The sequence below is a fragment of the Diceros bicornis genome, unplaced genomic scaffold (genome assembly GCF_020826845.1).
Source record: "Diceros bicornis minor isolate mBicDic1 unplaced genomic scaffold, mDicBic1.mat.cur scaffold_97_ctg1, whole genome shotgun sequence".
Lineage (NCBI taxonomy): Eukaryota > Metazoa > Chordata > Mammalia > Perissodactyla > Rhinocerotidae > Diceros > Diceros bicornis.
In genome coordinates, this window is record NW_026691866.1 from 1,247,110 (window position 1) to 1,253,772 (window position 6,663).

The following is a 6,663-nucleotide window of genomic DNA, read 5'->3' on the forward strand; positions in this document are numbered from 1 at the left end:
TCCACTCCACATCTGGATTGTGCTCGGATCTAATTCTCTCTTGGACCTGGAAGCAAAGAGGAATGTTGAGCGTAGGAACAGAGAAGATATTGACATTTCCTGCAAGACAACTGTCCCTACAATGTCATTAAAAGATTTTTTCCCCTGAGAGAGAGGAAAGTGGCTGTTTTCAAAGACAAGGAAATTTCAGAGATATTTGTGTGTTAAAGGTTTCATCACCAACTCCTATATGTATATTACTTCCCAATTATCTCTCAGATATGACTATTTTTCAACAAATTGTTTACTATCACCCAGTCCAAGTACTATCAGCTATTGCATGGGTTTCCAAAATAGTCATCTGAACCTCTCTGCCTTCACACTTCTATTTTTCATGTTGTAAAGAGAGTTTTATTTGACCACAGCATGCATCTGATTAAACTCATCAGTGGCTTCCCAGTGCACTTAGAATATACTCTGAATCATTAACATGGACGCCCAGTCCCTATGCGGTCTGACCTTGCCCACCTCTCCTGCCTAATTCAGTGCAGCTGTATTTATCTTTCCAAGGTCTAGCCACTATGAACTTCCTTCCCTTCCTAGAATCCATGGTGCTTTTTCTCAAGTGGGATCCTTGCATTTCCTGTGATCTCACAAGACTACTCTCCCTACCCTCCCTGCAGCTGCCACCCCTACCATCATCACTCACTATGACTGGTGACCTCCTATTATTGTCATTCAGTTCTCAGTTTAATATAACCTCCTCAGACAAATCTTCCCTAAAGTCCCACACTATGTCAGATACTGTAGTAAAATCTTATGACACCTTAATATTATGACTGCAATACTAGTCATAATTGATAATTATAAATGTATTTAATTAGTTGATTAACTCCCCCATGAGGCCATAACTTCCACAAGGGCAGGCATTGTATCTCCCTCTCTTTATTTTATTTTTATTTTTACTTTTGCTTGTTTTTTGATTTTTTTCACTGATATTTATTAAAACCTTTATATATGTTATCTCATTCAATCTTCACAACAACTTTATGAGGAAGACAAGTTATTTCCACTTTATAGATAGTAAAACTGAGGCTTGGTGAGTTTAAGTGCACTGCTCTTAGTCACACAACTAATGAGTTGTAGACCTGAGGTTCACTCTTAGACAGTCTCTGTCCTGAAATGTCTCTTGGCAATAACTAAGCCCATCTAAGACCTTACCTCGCCTCCCAGATGTATCTCCCCCAGCTTCTCCCTCAGTGCTGTGTACCTAGGTGTTGCATAATAAATATGTTTTGAATCAATGAGTATAATCATGTTCTGATGTAGAGATGAAGCTTCCTCTAACCATATGACTGGATCTGTCTCTCAAATTCCATTTCTCAAATCCTGTCACTCAATTCATTGATTGTAAAATGGGCTCTTTTTATTAAATGATAGTCAACATGTCTCAGCACTAAAATTCTGTGGCCTTTTCATTATCATTATTGTTATCACTGTGGATTGCAAATGATTCTTGAGTATCTACTGTGTGCTGACATTTCTGTTGGCTGTTCCTTTTTGCAGGTTCCTCTTTCATCTAAAATGCGTGAATGAAACTCACAAAGCAAAGGGCTTTACAGACTAATTGGACCAATTATATTCATTTTGAATGATTTCTCCCTGCTGCATTCCAGAAAGATAGCTGAGCATTATAATTGGTCACTTAGTGCTAGAATAGCACGTGAGGATCCTCTTTGCTTCCAGCAGCATATCCCAAAGGGGTGCTCAGGCTTATATACTCTCCAGTGTTGTTACTGTTGGAAATGGGATTCCTGTGACATGAATAGAAAGCACTTTTTATTTAAGACAATGTGAGAAATTCTATACTTGAGTTGAAATTCAAATGAAGTGTCTCCTTTTCTTCACGAAGTATTGCATTAAAATAACCAGAGGAAAAGGTTAGGAAATCACAACAGCGATGAAAGACAAAACAATTCTTAATGTAATCAAACCGTAACATAATTCTACATTGTGAGATAGAATAAAGTTTTCTTTCTTATAATTATATTTGATGAAGGAAGCAGAAATGTCTCCAAATATATTTTCCTCCAGACTTATCTTCTCTTTCAATGAAACAAGCAATGAGATGTGTACTTGATGGATGTTTTCATTCTCATAAATCCTCTGTAGCTGTATGTGGCCCACCATTGCCTCTTCTGTTATCTTGCAGGAAATTTATTAGTCCTTAGATTAGGACAAGTATAGAAAAATTAAAATGGGTTCATATTATCATGAGTTTAAAATGTTTATTATTCTATGTTAGGCATTGCATGGTACACGAACTCCTTAAGAGATGGAGTGCAAATATAATATAAATCTTTGGGATTATACTATAGACTTATAATTAATATGTAACTCAAGAAGCATCTGATTAACATATCAAACTGAATGACAGAAATGGCAAGTTCATTATGCCTGGAGAGGACTGAGAGATCACTGAGAGTTCAGCTCCTTCTGAGTGACCACTCCCAGAGGCATTTATCTTTTAAAAATGCCTCTTGGTAAAGAACGATGTGTGGCAGATGGGGAGGAGAAATATTTTGTGGGGAGAAGGGTCTGAGTGTCTCCTCCAATCTAAGAAAGGATGTAGCCAGGTTTAAGTCTGCAAATTACTGGCAAGTAAATGCAGCTCAAAAAAACTCTGTTGTGCGTCTACATATGTAATAACATTCAATATATTATGCCTTATATTTCAAAACTCATTGTCTTTACAAGAAATCTTGGGAGAAATAATTTCAAATTAGTATCAATAATGATAATATATTGCCCAATCTTTTGGTTGGTTTGCTTGTCTTTTGGATGCTACTGATTGTATATATGGGCTGCTAGAAAGTTTTGATCAGATCTGTGGTCTGCACAGAGTAGTGGATTGGACTGGTTGCTGTGCAACAGGTTTATCCTTGCTTCCATTTTAGGTCCAGGGCTTGTTTTTCCTTTTCACATCTTCTTAATTTATATTATTTACCTGCATCTTATGTCTTACACCAAGATAACTTCAACCCATGTTTTTTGTGAAAGCGTTGATATACATATTCATGTACATAGACATTGACACTTAAGTTTACTTAATTTTTTAATAACTGTAGAGGAAAAAAGATATTAGGTAGGAAAATTCTCTTGAAATTTTCATTCCCTGTTGTAATTCTGCAAACAAGCCCAGCAATTGCTCAACTTGTGTAGAAGCCACATATTAAAGAAGAAGAAGTTTCTGCATGAGAACACATGAAACTCTATGGAGTCAATAGCATGGGTAATCGGAAATTCTTGGGAAATAAAATAGATATATCTGAAGGGTAGACTACAGCGATGAAGAAAACATAGAGAAGGCAATATATAGTTTTAACTTCTAGTTTTCACAGTGCTTAATCACATCTGTGATCTCATAATGTCTCACTGAACTAAGAAAACTAGGTGAGAAAATAGAGTTTGGGAGGTTATAATTTTATTTGAATTTGGCAGCAGTCAACTAAGGTCAAACCCAAATTTCTTGGTACTTAGTCTTAAGCTGCTTTGTTAAAAATGACTTAGCATCTGACAGCCTTGAAATTCTAAGGGAATTCAAAGGTAACCTATTCCAAGCCTCTTTTGGTTATTATGAAGAATTTCTGCTTTGACAATAAGTATAGCATTAATGTTTATTTTACAGTTAAAAATTATAGATTTTTACTATCAAACAGATACAGTTGTGAAAGAGCAATTCTTCATTTTTATAGCTCAGTTTTAAGTCCATAGCCAAGCATGTGACTAAGATTAAGGTTTTTATTTTTTTTTGTCCCCCAGCAGAAAAAATTCTAAAGCCTTGGATCTAATAGCAGAAATATCACACCCCCTGTCAATTCAGAACAATGACAATCATCATTCAGGCCTTTTTTGATTTTGGTGTGTTATAATAGGGGCCCCCTGGGTTGTAACATAATAAGCAAAGGGAGTGCTTCCTTTAATGCTGGCAATAATTCAGTCTCCTATCTTTAAGGAAAAGAAGATTGTTAGAGGTTGAGTTCCATAACTTCCTTCATTAACAAATTACCAAAAATGTGGCTGCTTAAAACAACAGAAATGTATTCCCTCATAGTTTTAGAGGTTAAAAGTCCAAACTCAATGTCACTGAACCAAAACCAAGGTGTTGGCAAGACCACACTCCAACCAGAGGCTGCAGTGGTGAATCTATTCCTTGCCTTCTCTGTCTTCTTGTGTTGTATCACTCCAGTCTCTGCCTCTGAGTTTCCATTGCCTTATTCTCTTGTGTCTGTAGTCAAATCTTCCTCTGCCTCCCTCATATAAGAATATTTGGGGTTGCATTTAGGGCTCATCCTGGCAATTTACCCATCTCAAGGTTCTTAATTTAATAACTCTTTTTCCATATAAAGTAACATTCTCAGGTTTCAGGAATTAGAACATAGATATCTATAGAGGCCATTATTCAGCCTACCATCCATCCCAAAATCATTCAGTTTGGACAGTTTAGTTTTTTGGTTCCTTTATTTTTCTAAAATCTTGGTTCTGTAGGAAATTCAATCACATTATGAACACAATTATCCATTCATTAATATAATTACTTCTTTATAGGTTATATTGAGTGTCATATAGGTAGCTATTATCTCAAATTCCTATTATCTAAGTAAATCTATTCTTTTATTCAAGTTACACATTTTCAACTTTATGCAAAGCTGTGTTCTTGGTTTTGTGGGTAAAAAGTTGAAGAAAATATAACTATTGCTTTTGAAGAAATTATAGTAAAATGCACTTCTAAAGATATTCCAATAGATAGTTAAAATAATATAGGTGTGCTTCTATATGTAACTCTGTGGAAAAAGACAAAAGGATTAAAAGACCCAAAGAGAAGTCAGTGCGTCTTTTCAAATTCAGTTCTTCATATCTTCCACATGGTTCCCAATCACCCTAAGTGCAAATGGAAGAGAAGATACACAAATTACTCCCTCCAAAAAGTAGGAAAAACTAGTTTAAAAATATAAGGTGACACACTATATTATGTACATAGTAACCCATCTCTCAAGGCAGCAAAGAAGGATTTCCCATTTATCCAACAACGATACCAGTTCAGCATAAACATGTCTCACAATTTACAAGGTCAATACATCAGTTGGGTTTTTCAATCATCTTAAATGGCAAATGATGGGGAAGTTGATATACTGATATCTTAAATCATGACATATTCATTAATCTTTTCACAGAAAGGGACCAGAGAAACCCCGAACCAATGGATGAGCAAAATGTCACCAGAGTGAAAGTGTTCATACTTTTGGGGTTCACAGCAGACATGCGGTTACAGAGAGTGCTCTTTTTCATCTTCCTCATCATCTATGTCTTCAGTCTCTCAGCGAACATCACCCTGATTTCTCTGATCTGTGCTGATTCTCGGCTATACACACCAATGTATTTCTTCATTGGAAACCTGCCATTCCTGGATCTCTGGTTTTCTTCTGCTAATGTGCCCAAAATCCTGATGACCTGCATCTCTGATGACAAAAGCATCTCCTTTGCTGGCTACCTAGCTCAGTTCTTCTTCTCAGCTGGACTGGCTGATAGTGAATCTTACCTGTTGGCTGCCATGGCTTATGATCGCTATGTGGCCATCTCTGACCCGTTGCTTTATTCCCAGGCTATGTCTGCAAGGTTATGTTCCAGTCTTGTTGCAACCTCATACATTGCTGGCTTTCTTAATTCAACCATCATCACTAGCGAGACATTTACCCTGAGCTTTTGTGGCAACAACATCATTGATGATTTTTTCTGTGCTCTGCCTCCCCTTGTAAATTTGGCCTGTGATGTGAAGAAGGGCTACCAGGCTGTGCTCTATTTCATACTTGCCTCCAATGTCATCACCCCTGCCATGCTTATTCTTGCCTCCTACCTCTTCACTATTGCTGCCATCTTGAAGATCCACTCCACCCAAGGCCACCTCAAGGCCTTCTCCACTTCTGCTCTCACTTGACAGCTGTCACCTTGTACTGTGGTTCAATTCTCTTCATTTACTCCCTACCAAGTACTAGCTATGCGCTAGAAAGGGATAAAGTTGTGTCAGTGTTCCATACTGTGGTGATTCCAATGTTGAATCCCTTCATCTATGGCTTTAAGAAATAAAGATGTTAAAAATGCCCTGAAGAAAATGTTAAATAGACCAAAGTTTTAGTAAGTGAAAATATTTGGTGAACAATGGCTATATTTTATTTCACAGATTATCTCCCTGTCATTGTTATCAGCCTGTCCTCTCAGAAATACGTAAAATAAGAAAACAAAAAAATGTTTGGATATTGTTGAAACACTAGTCTGCATTTGTTTTTTCAAGTTGGCACTAATGTACATGAATGTGTTTTGAAAGTAAACGAGGCTGGGGCATTTGGAAAAACAGCTATGCCAGCTAGCTTGAAATAAAGTCTATAAAATTACTGGGATTCTAGAAGGATGAAAGAGAGCAGCTTTTTTTCCTTCTAATTTTCACTTGACAGTTTATAAGTTCCTTGTATGTATAACATTGTAATCTATAAACAAGAATAATAAAATTGGTGATGGAAACTTAGCTTCATTTAGATGGATTAAATGACTTCCTTCAAATCATGTAGTTCATAGGTGAGAAAATAGGAGTGCGGACCCAGAACTTCTGACACCAAAGGTTCTCACCCC

General features: G+C 36.7%; 1 pseudogene; it reads left to right on the plus strand.

Annotated features, from left to right (window-relative positions):
• Nucleotides 1-5,239: 5,239 nt before the first annotated feature.
• Nucleotides 5,240-6,172, plus strand: LOC131403951 (olfactory receptor 9G19-like; annotated as a pseudogene).
• The last annotated feature ends 491 nt before the right edge of the window (nucleotides 6,173-6,663 follow it).